Below are 17,628 nucleotides of genomic sequence, written 5' to 3' on the forward strand. Positions count from 1 at the left end.
TGCGGGAGACGTGGTCGTGCAGGGATGGGACGGCACATCGGGAAAAGTAGTGGCGACTGGGAACCAAGTAGAGCGGGGCCGCCGCCGCCATCATGCTTTTGAAAGCCTCCATTTCCACAAGCCTATACGGCAGCATCTCCAGGCTGATCAATTTGGCTATGTGCACGTTTCACGCTTGAGCGTGCGGGTGCGTGGCGGCGTACTAGCGCTTGCGCTCCAACACTTGCGCTAGCGACGGCTGGACGGTGCGCTGACAGACATTGGTGGATGGGGCCAAGGACAGTGGAGGTGAGGGTGTGGGTGCAGGCCAGGAGACGGTAGTTCTTGTGTCCTGAGAGGGGGGTTGGATCTCAGTGGCAGGTTGGGGCACAGGGGGGGAGGCAGTGGTGCAAACCGGAGGCGGTGAACTGCCTTCGTCCCACCTTGTGGGGTGCTTGGCCATGATATGCCTGCGCATGCTGGTGGTGGTGAGGCTGGTGGTGGTGGCTCCCTGGCTGATCTTGGCGCGACAAAGGTTGCACACCACTGTTCGTCGGTCGTCTGCACTCTCAGTGAAAAACTGCCAGACCTTTGAGCACCTCGGCCTCTGCAGGGTGGCATGGCGCGAGGGGGCGCTTTGGGAAACAGTTGGTGGATTATTCGGTCTGGCCCTGCCTCTACCCCTGGCCACCGCACTGCCTCTTCCAACCTGCCCTGCTGCTGCACTTGCCTCCCCCTCTGAAGACCTGTCCTCAGTAGGCTTAGCAAACCAGGTGGGGTCAGTCACCTCATCGTCCAGCTGCTCTTCCTCTGAATCCTCTGTGCGCTCCTCCCTCGGACTTACTCCAATTACTACTACCTGAGTGATAGACAACTGTGTTTCATCGTCATCGTCCTCCTCACCCACTGAAAGCTCTTGAGACAGTTGCCGAAAGTCCCCAGCCTCATCCCCCGGACCCCAAAAGTTGGGCATCGGTCACGACAAACTCCTCCGGTGGGAGAGGAACCATTGCTGCCCATTCTGGGCCGGGGCCCAAGAACAGTTCCTGGGAGTCTGCGTGCTCCTCAGAATGTGTCATTGTAATGGAGTGAGGAGGCTGGGAGGAAGGAGGAGCAGCAGCCAGAGGATTCAGAGTTGAAGCAGTGGACAGCCTAGAACTCTGGGTGGTCGATAGATTGCTGGATGCACTTTCTGCCATCCACGACAGGACCTGCTCACACTGCTCATTTTCTAATAAAGGTCTACCGCGTGGACCCATTAATTGTGAGATGAATCTGGGGACGCCAGAAACGTGCCTCTCTCGTAATCCCGCAGCAGTCGACTGCGAAACACCTGGATCAGGAGCTCGGCCTGTGCCCACACCCTGACTTGGGCCTCCACGTCCGCGTCCTCGCCCGTGTCCACGTCCTCTAGGCCTACCCCTACCCCTCAGCATGATGTATTACGGGTAGAGCAGAAACAGAACGCTGTAATAAAATGTGCCGCTTATTGGCCTGTGGTTGGAGGCTGACTTCGCTTACGGAACGCACAGCAGAGCCAGGAAAGAATTTTGCGCACGCCTGTAGTGAGAAGTAGGTGCGTATGACTGAGCTAGTGGAATTCACAGTGCAGAAGCAGTCAAGTGTCCAAAGGCGACTATTAGGCTTTAAATATTTTGCTTCTATTTTTTGAAAGGCAGAGCTGAGACAGTAGACAGATACTGTAGGCAGCGTATATATGTATACTGTTTCAATGTGGACAGGATGACGGCGGTGATGTAACGGGCACCACAGAGCCAGGAAACACTTTTGCGCACGCCTGTAGTGAGACGTAGATGCGTATGACTGAGCTAGTGGAATTCACAGCGCAGAAGCAGTCAAGTGTCCAAAGGCCACTATTAGGCCTTAAGTATTTTGCTTCTATTTTTTGAAAGGCAGAGCTGAGACAGTAGACAGATACTGTAGGCAGCGTATATATGTATACTGTTTCAATGTGGACAGGATGACGGCGGTGATGTAACGGGCAACGCAGAGCCAGGAAACACTTTTGCGCAAGCCTGCTGTAACGCTTAGCTGTGTATTAATTAGGACTACTACCCCCAGCAGACACGCAGTACACTGAGGATGGTCACAGGCAGCCCAAATATATTTTTTTTCCCAAATTTCTTTGAAAAAGCCCACTGCCTATATAGACAGTATATCTCTTTCACCTTTCCTACTGTCCCTGCCTCACCAGTACTGGCCCTATACTATGTACAATGACTGCAGACTGAGGACGCAATGCTCTGCACGCCCGAAAAAAAAAAAAAAGTGCAACACTGCTAAAAGCAGCCCCAACAGTACTGCACAGGGTCAGATGTGGCCCTAAGAAGGACCGTTGGGGTTCTTGAAGCCTAAAATAACTCCTAACGCTCTCCCTATAGCAGCAGCACCAGCAGCAGCACTTTCCCTCCTCTATGTCAGAATGCATCTGTGGCGAGCCACGGGCGGGGCAGATTTAAATACTCGGGTGACACCTGATCTCCCCAGCCACTCACTGCAGGGGGGTGGTATAGGGCTGGAACGTCACAGGGGGAAGTTGGAATGCCTTCCCTGTCTTTCTATTGGCCAGAAAAGCGCGCTAACGTCTCAGAGATGAAAGTGAAAGTAACTCGAACATCGCGTGGTACTCGTTACGAGTAACGAGCATCTCGAACACGCTAATACTCGAACGAGCATCAAGCTCGGACGAGTACGTTCGCTCATCTCTAGTCCCTACACAATCTGACATTGATCAATCAATGCTGCCAGTGCCAGACTGTGTAGGGATACGCCTCTTTGACAAGGGGAATGCTAATACCAGTTGTCAATTTATTTATGGATGCCTACTAGGATTAACAGAGGAACAGCACAATGTAGAGTCATGTGAAAAGATGCTCCATATATCACAGGAGACACAATCATTTCCTAAACTGGCCAAGTCAGGTCTCTTTTTTTCCAATTTCAGTAAAACCATACTACAGACCTTGTGATTTCAGAGAATGGACCAATTTTGAGTATTTTAATAGAAAGTGTAAAAGACCACATAGACTTCTCCTCAGCTATATTTCAGTACATAGTATTTATGGTCAGTTTCATACAAATGTATTTGTAATATGGATTTGTATTAAGGCCATATTACAGATCACATCACAATAGTATGTCACAGTAGTTTCCTCTGTATATTTTATTTTCTACTGATCCCTATTTGCCCAATAGAAAATAATAGTAATACGTATGCAGAAACGCAAAAAATAGGTCATGCTGCCTTTTTATAAAAAATGGCTGTTAAAAATACAGCCTTGTGAATAGATACATACGGGGCATACCTATAGGGGTGTGTGGAGATAGCAGTAACTACCGGGCCCAGGAACCTTAGGGGGTCCAAAGGCCCCCCCTGTTACAGACACCAGTATTATAAATGAGCACATGGTAGATAGGGGGCTCTGTTACAGATTTCTCACTGGGGTCCAAGGGCTCCTAGTTACACCTCTTGATACATAGATTCGTATTAGCTTCATATTATGGCTTCCAAAACACTGACCAAATACAGAGCTAAAATAATCTCAACTGAAACTGGCCTAAAAGTATTTTTAAAATTGAGCTGGTAAACCCTTCTGTCATCATTTGATGTGTACTGTTCTTCGAAAAGTGTCAAAAGCATTAAGAACCGTTGTTAGTTGGAACATGCCATTTTGGTTTATAATAGTGAACTTGAACACCTTTTCAAATAAACTGATACAAACTTACTGTCATAAAAATAAACTATGAAAATAACTTTTTTCAATTACTGAACAGTTTGGACATCTCTTCATTACATTACTCTTACATATCTACATTAGGGCGGCTTCAGACACAAATACGCTTCCCTCAACGCAACGTATTTGTGCATGAATGAGTCATTTTTGTGTGCGCATCCACACATACTACTTTGATTTTTGTGCACATATGGCCTTCCACTCTCAGATCACAACCTTCTCTCTTTCTCCATCAGACACCCTAGCATCTCTCCTGACCCTCCTATCTATCACACCTCTAGGAACCTCCAGTCTGTCCGCACTAAACAGTTTGCCGAAACTATTCAGTCCTCCCTATCGCCTATCTCTCGCCTCCCCTGCCCTAACCTGGCAGCCGAATATTACCACACCACCCTCAGCCGTGCCCTGGATGAAGTGGCACCGCCTGTGACGCGAGCCGTCAAACGCAGACCACGGCAACCCTGGCTCACGTCCCAAACGCGCTTCATCCGGCGGTGCTCTAGGTGCGCCGAGCGGCTGTGGAGAAAGTCAAAGCTGCCAGCAGACTTCCTCCACTTCAAATTCATGCTTAAAATGTATAACCTAGCCCTTCACCATGCCAAACAAGTTTATTTCACCTCCCTTGTCTCCTCACTATCCCACAACCCCAAACAACTCTTTGAGACCTTTCACTCCCTCCTCAGCCCCAAGGAACAGGCTCCTGCGACAGACCTGACTGCTGGGGAACTAGCTGCCTATTTAAAAAAAAAAATCGACCACATTCGAAAAGAAATCTCTGAAAGCTGCATGGTTAGCCCTGATCCCAGTTTCATCAGCACTGCACCCAGCACCTACTCACTATCTGAGCTAGAACCAACGACAGAAGAAGAAGTCTCCAGGCTCCTTTCCGCTGCCCGCCCCACCACCTGCGCTAGCGACCCTCTCCCCTCTCACCTCCTCCTCTCCCCTCTCACTTCCTCCGCTCCCTTTCCCCAGCTCTCATTACTCACCTTACCACAATCTGCAACCTCTCCCTAACCTCTGGCACTTTTCCCTCCTCATTCAAACACTCCATTATATCCCCTCTGCTTTAAAAACCAACCCTGGACCCGACTAATGCTGCCAACTACCGACCCGTCTCAAACCTCCCCTTTATCTCCAAATTACTGGAACGCCTGGTCTACTCCCGCCTTACTCGCTTTCTCTCTGACAACTTGCTCCTTGACCCCCTCCAGTCTGGTTTCCGCTCTCTACACTCGACCGAAACTGCCCTTACAAAAGTAACAAATGACCTGATGACTGCAAAGTCGAGAGGTGATTACTCCCTACTAATCCTCCTTGACCTGTCTGCTGCATTTGACACTGTCGACCATAATATCCTTCTCACTATGCTCTGCTCTATTGGTCTAAAGGATACTGCTCTCTCCTGGTTCTCTTCCTACCTCTCTGACCGCTCTTTCAGTGTTTCCTTTGCTGGTTCTATCTCTGCTCCACTTCCTCTCGCTGTCGGGGTACCCCAGGGCTCGGTCCTTGGTCCCCTTCTTTTCTCTATCTATACTGCCCCAATTGGACAAAACATCCACAGATTTGGCCTCCAATACCACCTCTACGCTGATGACACCCAACTATACACCTCCTCTCGTGAGATCTCTGGACCATTCCTCCAAAATATCACCGACTGTCTGTCCGCTGTCTCTAACACTATGTCCTCCCTTTTTCTCAAACTAAACCTCTCTAAAACTGACCTCCTTGTCTTTCCACCTTCTAACCGACCTCCCCTCAACATCTCCATTCCAGTGTCTGGCACCATCATAACCCCCAGATGGCATGCCCGATGCCTTGGGGTCACACTGGACTCTGACCTCTCCTTTGCCCCCCATATCCAATCTCTGGCCCAAACATGCCACATGCACCTCAGAAATATTGCTAAAATACATCCGTTCCTAACCATGGACACGCTAAAGACGCTCGTGGTTGCGCTCATCCACTCCCGGCTTGACTACTGCAACTCGCTATTCATTGGCCTCCCCCGCACTAGACTCGCTCCACTCCAATCCATACTAAATGTTGCAGCTAGACTCATTTTTCTATCCAGTCGTTATTCAGACGCCTCTGCATTATGCCAGTCGCTGCATTGGCTGCCCATCCACTGCAGAACTAAATTTAAACTCCTCTACCTCACTCACAAAGTTCTGCATGGCGCTGCGCCACCATACATTGCCTCCCTACTGTCAGTATACGACCCAGCGCGCTCACTCCGATCGGCTAACACCCTCAGACTAAACACCCCTGCAATACGAACCTATCATGCTCGCCTACAGGACTTCACTAGAGCAGCACCCATCCTCTGGAATTCTCTACCCCAAGGCATCCGGACAATTCCCAATGCACGAAATTTCAGACGTGCCTTAAAAACGCACCTCTTCAGGGAAGCATACCAAATCTCCTGACCTAGTCCCTCGCCCCTCCCTATGGTGCTCCACCCTGTTTGCCTTCTGATAAATGATCTGTACATAAAATTTCCTATTGCCTGTGTTCCCCAACCCCTGCACTTCCTGTACCACCCTCAACCCATTTGTGTCTAACCCAATGTATCTCACATTGTAATTGTTGCAATTGTTGTATTGTTTTGCATTTATCCATGCCTGAAAGCGCTGGGAATAAGTTGGCGCTATACAAATAAAGATTATTATTATTATGTTTACACGTGCGCACAAAACACCCCCTACCTGATTTAAAGGGCTATTTAGCCTAATGAGGTCCAGATGTGTTTTGTTCCACAGGGGGTTAGTGCAGCATATTGTGCATTTGTGCGGGTATTGACTGCGTATTTGCACACCTCTCATAGACTTGTATGGGGCCCTTGGTGTGCAAATAAGAAAATACGCAGGAACAGGTCCTACTTTTTGCGCACGTGGGGAATGCGCATACAAAAGTGCTTATGAGAAATAAACGCATTGAAATCAATGGGTTCTATTCTGTGCTTTGTAAATGATAGCGCACATCCACTCCAGCTCATAGATTTGCTTTTCTGAGAAACAGGCGGTGCACAGTCAACTGAACTGTATCTGAATAAAATGCTGGTCCTAAAACTAATGTGTGCCAATACAAAACTTGACCATTCCTTAGCCTGGATTGGATATAAGAGCAGATGACCAGTTCCAGTGCCGCTGTTATCTAAGATCAACAGAAAGGCAAGACCCCAGTGGGCAGAAGACAGCAAAAATGATAATACTGATCCAGAAATGGATTACATAACTTTACATATACTGAATGGCCGCTTTATTTGGGACACATGTCTTTTCATGATTGGAGCATCCATGTATGGAAATTACAGATGTAACCCCAGAGTGCAGCACAAAATCAAATGGGCAAGTTTTGCATAGATCAGTTTCAGTGTGAATCCATATTAGATGGGAAAATCCAGCAATCTGACCAACTTTAAATGAGACCTTGTCATCAGTGCCAACTTTGTGGGGTTTTCTCATAAAATGGAGTCCAGAGTATACTGAGAATGGAAAAACATCCAACGAAAGGGGATCCTGTGGATGTAAACAACTCGTTGATAAAAGAGGTCAGAAGAGGATATCAAGAAATGTTTTGACAGTCAAATAAATTGCAGCAGAATACAAGACTATAGATCCACCCAACAAGTCCAAATATATAACTCCTCATTCCTTAGCGTGGATGGACCCAGGTGTGGATATCAGCAGACGCCTAGTTCAAATGCCACTGCTGTCGAAGAGAAGTAGAAGGGCAAGATTCCAGTAAGCAAAAAGCCCCAAAATTGGTCAGGTGAATCCATACATTTGAATAGGGTTGCAGAAATCTATGTGCTTGCTGCCAGAACGGTTTCAACCACAGAAATCTTTGCAAAGCAACAGTGGCATGTGAGTATACCCTAAGAGTAAAGATTGCCCGTGAATTTCTAGACAGATATCAGGATATTTGGAATTATGTCCTCTGGATAGGCAAATTAAGTATAGAGCTATTTGGCATCAGTACCAGAAGACATGTCTACTATGTCAACTAAAGATAGCATTTTACCAGAAGAGCCTAATATAAACTGTTGGGGCTCAGCAGTGGAAACTTTATGGCTAGGGGCTGCCTTACTGTTTCAGGGTCTGGGCAGATCACATTGTAGAATCATCTGTGAATTCTTCATTGCAGCAGTATAATGTGACACTATAGGAGCAACCCTAAACATACCAGTTTTGGTATGTCTGAAAAAAAGAAACATTTTTTGCATAGCCAAGTCAAAGGTCTACATCTCACTGAGATACTGTGGGGATGTAAAATAGGCTGTTCAGGCAATAAAATGCTGCAAACATAGCTGAAAACATTTTCTATGGAGGAGTGGGAAAAATCTGGTTACTTCAATGTCAGAGTGGCAGATGGTTAAAGGGGTCAGGATAGGTCATACGTGTCTAATACAAAGCCCGCGGGCTGAATCCGGGGTGCTGTCTCATTTTATGTAGCCTGCGCAGCAATTTTCGGTCGGCTATGTCACAGCCACAGCGCAACCAAAAATCAAGTAAACGAGAGATGTAATGACCAAATCACGGCTGCATCTCCCGTCCATGCAGCTGTTCAGACAGCCCCATCCAGCGAGGGGAGACAGTTTACCCCTGTTAAACTTACTCCATCCTCTCCGCCCACTCGCCGGCTCTCGGCAAGGGGAGGGGAGGGAGCGGGAGCTAGTGGGCTAAGCTCCATCATCCTCTCCACCCCTTGTCGGCTGCCAGAGTCTGTGACGGCTGACAGGACAGCCATGTCTGTGTGTATAGTCCTGTATTTCACGTGGATGCCGAGGGGAGAGGCCAGCAGTTGCAAGCGGAATGCCTGTAGGAATGCTGGTCAGCTAGGGACCAATTACTACTGAAGCTGATGTGGGGGTCACTATTACCACTGGGGCTAATGTGAACATTTTACGCGATTGCCATTATAAAATGGATAATGGTAATCATGTGACCTGGGACCTCTCACCGCAGCCCTCGGTTACTGGTCCAGGAACAAGGAGATTTTAAATTTCCTGGGCCCTCCCCTGTTTCTGTGCTTGGGTCCACTATATTGTCAATGGGCTCATGAGCCGAAGCTCGGGAATGTTTCGCGGATAAGGATCTCATCAGGGAATGTCACCGGAGGCCTTAGGTAAGTAATTTCACCTCCCCTCATGTATCAAATCCGTGATGGGAGGTGAAACTTTAACTTTTTTTTAACTTTTATGTCAATGGATAATGGTGATCATGTGACCAAGGACCACATACCGCAGCCTTCTGTGAAATCTCCAGGCTCTGTGCTACATTTGGTAGCCAGGAGCAGGGAGATTTTAAATTTCCCCGGCAATCTGCAGCTTCTGTGCATGTGTCCACCATTTTAGTGATTGACGCGTTCGCAGAAGCCAGGGTAAGTTCCGCGGATAAATCTGGGGGCCTTAGGTACGTAATTTCATCTCCCCACATGAATATGATCCCTGAGGGGAAATGAAACAAACTTTTCTTCTTTTTTTTTTACTTTACATGTTTGCTGTTATCCATACAGCACTACTCATACTATCTGGGAGTAGGGAGCTTTTAAATTTCCCGGCCCTCCTGGCCTTCTGCACGTGCATGTGACATAATGACATCTGGTGCGCAAGCGCAGACGTCAGCATCAGGTCCTGGAGGACCAGAACGCTGCAGGACATCGCGGAGGACAGGGGTGAGCATTTTCAGCTCCCTTCACAGATCCGATCCATGAAGGGAGTTGAAACTATCATTTTAAACTTTGTACTGACTTTAATGTGATCACTGGTATCCATGATCGCATGACCGGGGTAGGCTTCCCATGGCCCCCCATGAAAGCTCCATGTTGACACCTACCTCCAGTAACCGACAGCATGGAGCTGTCACGTCCTCAGTCTGCAAGGCTTTAATCCCCGGAGGAAGCATGTTTTTATGGCCCTGGGGATTAAAGCCCAGCCAGCCAGGACGTAAAAAGTCTATGGGGTGGTCACTAAGTGGTTAATATAAGGGAACACAGATGATTACCTCAGTTTTGCGTCTATTTCCTGGCATGTTGCACTATATTCTCTCCAGCTTTCTACGCCCTGCCTCTCTGAATATAAAAATATAGATTTGCTTTTTGCGATTTATTTCATGAAATGGGCATTTTGAGATTCACGCTGAAAAGTATAATGAATGGATCTGCAGCTGCTTGTCACAGCCTTCAGATTAATGCACATTTGATGAGTCTGGGTGTGCCATTCCGCCCACTCTTGTCCTGCGTTAATGATGTTTTTTCCGTTACTTGTTTTGCCAACATCACCTTAGACACAATGACACGTGAAACATGATGTACTGTAGTTAGCAATGCCAGGTCAACATTTCCAGGGAATGAATTTTTAATATAGTTCTATCAGGAATGGTGCAACAATAGGAAATGGTCACAGGAAAAAGTAATGGAAACTAGAAGATCAGTGAAAGCCTGTTTTTCTCCAATTGCCATTGCAATCTACTTCACTTATTTTATAAAGTAACGTTTTCTAGCGAAAGTAAAGAAGATTGTAAAATGAAATCTTAATGGAAAATGTACAGTTATACAATATTCCACATTTAGTAGATATAAAAATGGTGAGGGCTTATGTGAGCTTTTGTTTTCTATCTTTATGTTCCCTTATACTAGATTCCACCGGAAAATAGGATTGGATCTCAACAGATAAAGTTCTTCTTGGGAAAGATTTGTTGTAAACCATTCCTATTCTTTCTTAAAGCTAAAGTGCTGTTTATGACAAATTTTGATATTTATTATCAAATATGTTTTTACAAGCTTCATACATTTCTATGAGTGTATGTCTCATCTATACAACCCCTGAACATATGTCCTATTTGAGTATATGACAGTTATATGGGGGGCTCCCTCACAGGAGCTTTAAGTAAAAGTGACTCTCACTCCGACAGACCTGGCCTATGCATTAATTACATAGTTGTCCATTCATTTAAATTGCCAGCATGTAAAAGTACATCTCTCAAGAAGAAGAAATGTATGGCCAGACAAAGCTATTATAGCTGGAGATTCCAAGAGCTGACCATCTTCATGAAATATTTATTGTAAATCCATTCTCTATATGGTATATCTTGTCGCATTAACACAAATGATATATGATATCCATATGATAAATATCATGGTGGTTAATAAAGTGCAATTAAAGCATACTTGAGTTTTCAAAACATTTTCAGAAGCAGCTCAGGTCTACATTGGCCACTGCTTTACTACTGTTTGAGCTCTATCAGTTCAGTTTTCTATGTAGATTTTCCTATTTTTCTGCTGCCACATTGCTTGCAATCCATTTACAGGTGGGAGATGATGTTCTAAGCCAGTCATTTTGCCACTACTCTTTGGCTGGGACGTCCTCTCCCATACTGCCTTGCACAGCCCTGCTCCAATCCACTACAAGGCAGCATCTGAATGCCCCCCTCTGTTGCATGTAGTAACTAGCAGTGTCTCCATGTCCCTATTACTAGAGAAGCCAAATGACTAGAGATGAGCGAGCACCAAAATGCTCGAGTGCTCGTTACTCCAGTCGAACTTTCAGTGATGCTCGAGAGTTCGTTTCGAGTAACGAACCCCATTGAAGTCAATGGGCGACTCGAGCATTTTTGTATATGACTGGTGCTCCGCTAAGGTTTTCATTTGTGAAAATCTTAGCAAATCACTAAAGTCATGTAAAAAACACAGAAATGGATAGGGCAGGCGAGGAGCAACATGCAGGGCTGCATTTCGGGCTCCGAGGTCTCACTGTTAAGCCACAATAGTGGCAAGAGTGAGACACCCCCCCCCCCCCCCGCACTGTCAGCATAAAGATCGTTCTCCTCTGCCACAGCTGTGGCAGAGAAGAACGATGTTAGCCCATTGAATTCAATGGAGCCGGCAATACAGCCGGCTCCATTGAAAGCAATGAGCTGCCGGCGAGCGCGGGATGAATTTTCGGGAAGGGCTTAAAAATATAAGCCCTTACCTGAAAATCATCCTAAAATGTGTAAAAAAAAAAAAAAAAAAAGTATACTCACCTTTCCGCTGCAGCCGGAGTTCAGCCGCGTCTGGCCGGCAGTTCTCTTGAACTGCTCTAAGTAGTATTCAGCAACCGGGGATTCATTCAGCTGAGAGCTGCCCCTGATTGGTCCCTGCGCTGAGCCAATCAGAGGCAGCACTCACCCATTCATGAATTCATGAATGGGTGAGTGAGAGCTGCCTCTGATTGGTGAGGCTGTGACCAATCAGAGGCAGCTCATTCAGCAGGCGGGGATTTTAAATCCCTGGCTGCTGAATACTACTCAGAGCAGTTCAAGAGAACTGCCGGCCAGACGCGGCTGAACTCCGGCTGCAGCGGAAAGGTGAGTATACATTTTTTTTTTATTTTTACACATTTTAGGATGATTTTCAGGTAAGGGCTTATATTTTTAAGCCCTTCCCGAAAATTCATCCCGCGCTCGCCGGCAGCCCATTGCTTTCAATGGAGCCGGCTGTATTGCCGGCTCCATTGAATTCAATGGTCAGTGCTCGTTTAATCGAGACGAGTACCGCGTGGTGCTCGTCTCGAGTAATGAGCATCTCGAGCACCCTAATACTCGAACGAGCATCAAGCTCGGACGAGTATGCTCGCTCATCTCTACAAATGACTAGCAGGCCGTGGATTGAAAAGGTGCTGAAAGTGAGACTCTTTAAACTTGGTTTTCATGGGTAAAACAACCAACAATGTTAATGTAAGTATATTACAAGATTGATGATACACACACAGGCTGTTAGATGAGAAGTTCTGTGAAAAGATAGTGTCCATTTAAGGCCTTCTTCTCACTTGCCGGGGCAAGACAAGAGGTAGATGGAATAAGCAGTTGCTTACAGCACCACTAAGCATATTCTGCCTTTAAACATTTAATCAATCTGCGTTTCCCCATATAAATAAGAACATCATAGAAAGTCTTTACTAATTGTTGATACAATTTTGATTTGTATAAACAGACCCCATTAAAGTACAAATTAGATATTTTTGCCAAACCATTTAGGTCAAATGTACCAAAGTCCGTTTCAAGTGTTTTTTTTAGAATGTGTAAGTTATGAATTTCACATTTCGCTATGATCTTAGTTTTACTCTTCACCAACCATCCAAACCATGCAAGGGCTGGGGTGTTCATCAAGTAGACCATTAAAAATAATCTAGAAGAAAAGTGGCAATTTCTAATGAATATTTTACATAGTTTAACAAATGTATGATGATCCAATTCTCCATCACAAGTACGATTTTAGGTATTGTATAAAAACTATTTTGGAAATAAAATGAACAATTTATATATCACATTTTCTGGATTACCAGACAAGTACATCCACCACATAATAGAGAAGGGAGAAGACTGCAATGATGATTCCAACCACTTATTTATTTATGTTTTATTTATTGAAGAAGTTCTCAAAAGCTTCTATGCCAAAGTGCAGATATCCTAATCTAGATTGTGATATTCCAAACAATCTGGGAAATATAACTTTGTTGAGTTTTCATGGATACCTGACTGATTGTTGAAATAAACAAATCATTATGCAAATGTTGTCTGGTCTGCATGTTACACATAGGGTCCGACTCCTGACAAACAGTTTAAAATGTATCTGCAATACTTAAAGGTCCACTCCAACAAAAACACATTTTTCCAATCCTGCCTCCTTCATCACACTCTGAACATCCCCTACATATATTGCATTCACTTCCAAGTAGTACAGCTTCCTGTCACCACCTCGATGCTGAGATTTCCCCTGCTCACTCTTTGCTCTGCTAAAACTCCCATGAAGTATCTGCACAGCATCACATTATCAGCTAGAGACAGTACCATCCCCGTCTGCTGAGAGGACACTGCCATTACCTTCTGTATTCTATATTCCCCTAAATAAACTACAGACCATAATTATACAGTCAGAAGGAGCTGTGATCTCTTTCATTATAAATTGTGTGACAAGAGCCTCTAATCATTAGCAGTAACTGTGATAGGAGTTCCTGTCCTCCCCTTCATGAATAGCTTGTATGGTAGAGTCCAAGTAATAGCATCACATTGGAATTATGTTGACTGGAGAGCTGACTTTTTGAGAGAACATAAAGCCAACTAATTTCCTGGTGATTACAATGAGATCACATGACCCACCTGAAGAGAAGATCTCGGAATTTTAAGTAAACAGTTGCACAATCCAGATTGAGTGTGTATATGGTACCCAGGAAGAAGCCACACTGTTAATGGCTGTATAACAAATAAAAATAAAGCAAGCTAGCACTCATAAAAATATAATGCAGAACAATCCATTTTTTTGTGCAACTCCAGAGAACAGTAGTAATATTTCAGGCAAGCAACCCTTTTTCAAGCTAAGCAAATGAAGACTCAAGATACAGGCTCTCATGCAAGGTCTAAAGAGGGACCTGAAAACAAGGTGCATATGGGACAAAAGTTTCTTTTTCACTCCCGCATTACTATTGTTCTCTAGAGTTGCACAATAAAATTATATTTTTGTGGGTGCTCATTTGTTTAGTTTCATCCTGAAGAGAACTCCTCCAGGATTTTTCAGATAGGAAGGAAAAACTAAATAAGGTAATACTAGCTGAATATTCTGGGGGACTAGTTACATAATGAATAAAGAAAAATCACTAGAGTGGCCCTTTAATGCTGCATGGTAGATTCACTCACTTGTAAGCCACACACTCCATTAATTTCAATATAGAGGAGAGCAGACCTAAACTATTCCAGCCCTTTACTTTCTTCTTGCTCAAGACAGTGGAACAGGAACATATAAGAGGGAGGGAGCATCAGATAAGTAAAATAACTTTAATATCTTAATCAAACAGTGAATTACAGAACATCATAGCTTCATAGAGTCAAGCTGGTTCATAAAGTCTTGTGATTACAGCAGCCTCAGCAGTTATTGAACTAGTGTGTAGAAGTGCACTAGCAAGGGAAGAGGATGAGTGGTAAGTATAATATGAGGTTGCAGGCTTTTTGAGTTAGTGACCATTACTGTATCTTTAATATGACAGACAATAACAACTTCCTATTATGGACCCATACACATTACAAAAAAGTTGTCCAAACCTGTCATTTTCAACAACATTGGTAAACTATGTGATGTGGGATGTTGGGGAAAGAAAACACCAGACATGTTAAATTTCAACACCTGATCCTTTAGTTCTTCCTATTAATAAGCCATTGCAAGAGCATCTTTACTCTCTTTGTTGAGAACACATGCGCACTGAGCCGAGTGTGCATGTGTATGGAGAAATTGTAAGGAAAAACTGTCTACTGAAAGTATGAGCACATTCAATGAATTAGGAAGGAAAGGCCTGCAACATCGGAATTAAACTTTGAAACCGAAAGCTCCACAGATATAATGTACATGAGGATATAATTGCTGAGGCTGAGCCAATCAGGGGGCAGGTCTGACTCACACCCCCTTCACACCCACTGTAGGCCGGCCGCGCTGAACTCCGTCTGCCGGGACAAGGTAAGTATATATATTATTTTTAATTTTACACATTTCTGGATGAATTGCAGGGAAGGGCTTCTATATTTAAGCCCTTCCCGACAATTCATCCCGCGCACGCCGGCAGCCCATTGCTTTCAGTGGAACCGGCTATAAGCATGTAACCCAGGAGAAGTGGCAGCGGAGTGTCATGCAGGCAGTGATTGTGCTTTGTTGGAGGTAGCGTGGTGCTTAGCTAAGGTATGCATTGCTAATGAGGGTTTTTCAGAAGTAAAAATTGTTGGGAGGGGGGGGGGGGGCACTCTTGCCGCTATTGTGGCTTAATAGTGGGACCTGGGAACTTGAGATGCAGCCCAACATGTAGCCCCTCGCCTGCCCTATCCGTTTCTGTGTCGTTCCCATCACTTTCTTGATTTCTCAGATTTTCACAAATGAAAACCTTAGCGAGCATCGGCGATATACAAAAATGCTCGAGTCGCCCATTGACTTCAATGGGGTTCGTTACTCGAAACGAACCCTCGAGCATCGCGAAAAGTTCGTCTCGAGTAACGAGCACCCGAGCATTTTGGTGCTCGCTCATCTCTACCTTTAGCCTCAAGTGCTTGCCCTTTAGTAGTCATCCTATTGCATTAACAGCCATACCTCAAAATGATCAGTTTGTTTCAGCTAAAATGTTATTTAGTATTGTAGTCATTTTTAGGGGACACATAAGTTGTGAGGTTTTTTGGTAAGGCCCATTTACATGGAAAGACAATTGGCCTGCTGTTAAAAAAGCATGTCGATCAGCACGTGTTCATTGCTGTTCATACATGGCAGATGACTGGCTTTATAAGTCAAATGGTCGCTAATATGTTCATTTGCTTTCGCAGGGCTGTCATTGGTCGGCTGTACATCCCTCCGTTCACACAAGGATATGTACAGCCAACCGCAGCAACTTTTTATCCCTGCATAAATGAGTAAATCAGTTAATAAATGATCATTTGCTTTTTCAGTGGCTGAACTTTTGAAAATTTTCACGACCCATTATAGGGAATCAAGCTTTTGGGTAAATGGTCATTTCTCATAATCAGCCCATGTAAGTTCACCTTTAGTTTTTAACACAATGTATGGCTAGCAGTACACAACATGGAACCTGCTGAGAATTTTATGACAGGTGGCACGTGCAAATATTGATGAACTAGCCAAAGTAGTGCATTACCCTACCACCACCAGCATGTAATAACTGCAATCAATATAACTTATTGCTAACTGAACACTTGAATTGTTAACAATTTAGGATAAATGGTATATGATCTCCTAACAACAGATCACTGGCTATTATGGGGAAAAAAATCAAAAGTTATACTTTCCTTTAAAGGTATTAAAATATTCTGACTTTGCAGTATAGTGAAGGTTGTATACAATGCCTCTCAGTTATGGCTCTGATCTGTCCAGACGGGAATTTGAACCTATGCAGGTTTTTTATGGCTAATGCTAAAAAAAATTAGCTGAAAAGTAGGCATAGAAGTTCATACTTTGGGCTGCTTTCACATGGCCAAGAAAATTGCATGAGATTTGTGCATTGCAAGCAATCTTTTACTGCAGCGCATCGCGGTGCGGGAAAAAGTCGTAGCATGTCCTATCTTTCAGCATTTCCTCGGAATGCCTTGCACATTGTTGAGAGCTTCATGTCCCGATATCGTGCTTGCCCGTTAGTCTTACCTTGATGATTGGCTAACATTTTCTTCAGTCTAAAGCCTTTTAATTCCAGGGTTGTTACTTCTATCCAAAGGTAGAGACCCTTTGTGAATGGCCAACCACCACAGAGATCACCCTGCAGCCAATGTTTCATATTTTGTAAAAGAAGGGTCAGATTTAATAACTAAAATCAAAATTTCTGAGGGTTTTTCGAGATGGATACTATTGCTAAATCGAAAAAAAAAATATTTGTACCATGTTATCCAGTAGATAGAAGAAATGAAAATTGTGCGTTCTCAGTAGTTGATACCATTCAATGGCTAACCTGAAAAGATGATGATAAATAGAAAACTTTTGAGAGTTACTCTTAGATCTCTTCGCCAGGCGTGGTTTAACCAACAATGTGAAAAGTCCCACATTTATACACAAAACAAGAGATTATGAAACTGTATTTTTTTACATTTTTTATGTCCTACAAGGGGACTTTAACCCCTTAATGATGCAGGACATGCAGTTATGTCCTGTGCGACCGTTGTTTGTATGGAAGGGGATCGGGAGCTGACCCTGCTCATTACAATGTGGGTACTGGGTATTTCGTACAGCTTACACCTAGCAGCAACAGCCGCAATCAGCGTGAATGCTGATCCCAGTTTTTAACCATTTACATCACTTGATCAAAGTTTAGGAGTCCAGAAGGCCCACATGCCCTGCGATGTTATTCTGAGGTGCCGTTTGGTTGCCAAGGCAGTCT

The sequence above is a fragment of the Eleutherodactylus coqui genome, chromosome 5, assembly GCF_035609145.1.
Source record: "Eleutherodactylus coqui strain aEleCoq1 chromosome 5, aEleCoq1.hap1, whole genome shotgun sequence".
Classification (NCBI taxonomy): Eukaryota; Metazoa; Chordata; class Amphibia; order Anura; family Eleutherodactylidae; genus Eleutherodactylus; species Eleutherodactylus coqui.